This window comes from Rhipicephalus microplus, chromosome 10 (assembly GCF_043290135.1).
Source record: "Rhipicephalus microplus isolate Deutch F79 chromosome 10, USDA_Rmic, whole genome shotgun sequence".
Taxonomy (NCBI): Eukaryota; Metazoa; Arthropoda; class Arachnida; order Ixodida; family Ixodidae; genus Rhipicephalus; species Rhipicephalus microplus.
This window is the reverse complement of record NC_134709.1, coordinates 48842400-48843972: the sequence shown is the minus strand read 5'-3', so window position 1 is coordinate 48843972 and position 1573 is coordinate 48842400.

Sequence of the window (1573 nt, the reverse complement as noted above, 5' to 3'; positions counted from 1 at the left end):
TTGTTGGCACAATGAACATGATTGGATACGTTTCAGATTCCGGCTGTTTTATTCCTAATACAAGCAGAAGCTCATGCGCCACTTTCAGCTGTTGAGCACATTAAACAAAAAAAAAACTACACAGTGCAGTAATTTACGCGGTGACTCTCTAAGCGTGGTAAAATCCTTCGAAAGCATGAAAAAACACAAAGAGCCTGTCCTTGTATATCTCTACTCACCTGTACACACAGTCTGCTCACAGAAACAGAATGACATAGTGTGTTCGGTGCCAGAACACCACGAGGCACACGGAAACGTTTCGACAGACCAACTAGCTGCATCCATCAACCCAGCCAATTCCAATATATCCACAGAGATTTTTGCATCATCATCATCATCATCATCATCATCATCAGCCTGACTACGTCCACTGCAGGACAAAGGCCTCTTCCATGTTCCGCCAGTTAACCCGGTCCTGTGCTTGCTGCGGCCATTTATACCCGCAAACTTCTTAATCTCATCTGCCCACCTAACTTTCTGTCTCCCCCCTAAACCGCTTGCCTTCTCTGGGAATCCAGTTAGTTACCCTTAACGACCAGCGGTTATCCTGTCTACGCGCTACATGCGCAGTCCATGTCCGTTTTTTCTTCTTGATTTCAGCTATATATCCTTAACCCCCGTTTGTTCCCTAATCCACTCTGCTCTCTTCTTGTCTCTTAAGGTTACACCTACCATTTTTCTTTCCATTGCTTGCTGCGTCGTCCTCGATTTAAGCTGAACTCTCTTTGTAAGTCTCCAAGTTTCTGCTCCGTAGCTAAGTACCGGCAAGATACAGCTGTTATATACATTTTTTGCGATTACCGATTTATTAGATTTTTGCGATTTACCGCAAATTTCTCTTGAGACGAATGCTGAGGGCCTATTGATGTCCAAGTTGCAGCCAATGACCGATCCACAACTTGGTCATTGGCCGCCAGTATCAATGTTACGCCACACAGAAGTGACACATACCTGGCTGTGGATAGGACACACATACAAGACACACTCATGTCTTTCGTCCACTGGCGATCCACTTGTGTGCCCAAGATGTGCTGAAGTATTTACTGTGCTTCACATATTGATTCTTAAGAATCAGTCGCCTATATAAAGCAACACTTTCCATTACACTACTGACAACAAATACCATTCCACCCCGCAGTGCTGATCGCTGTGGAATCACTTTTCAAACATGAATCATTGCTCTCAATTTCAAAAGACGAGCAAAGTTTTTATGTGAAATGCCGAGAAATCCATAGCACGACCTCCGAAGAGAGCTCGCTACTCCGGTGATTGCATAAAACAGAGCACATGACTTCCGGCCCTTGAACACAAGGGTGATAAAGATGCACCTATAAATAATTATTAGAGATCCACACAGATATAAATAATTATATTATCAGTGCCATCAACAAGGTGTAATAGAACATATATTATCGTAGTAATATTGCTTGTTTAAAGCGTACATTACCATCGAGCACCAGAACATATCACAAGGATTTCGGGGTTTGAAGTCAGCTGCCCGTTACAAAACACAAGAGCTTAAAGCGCGTATTTT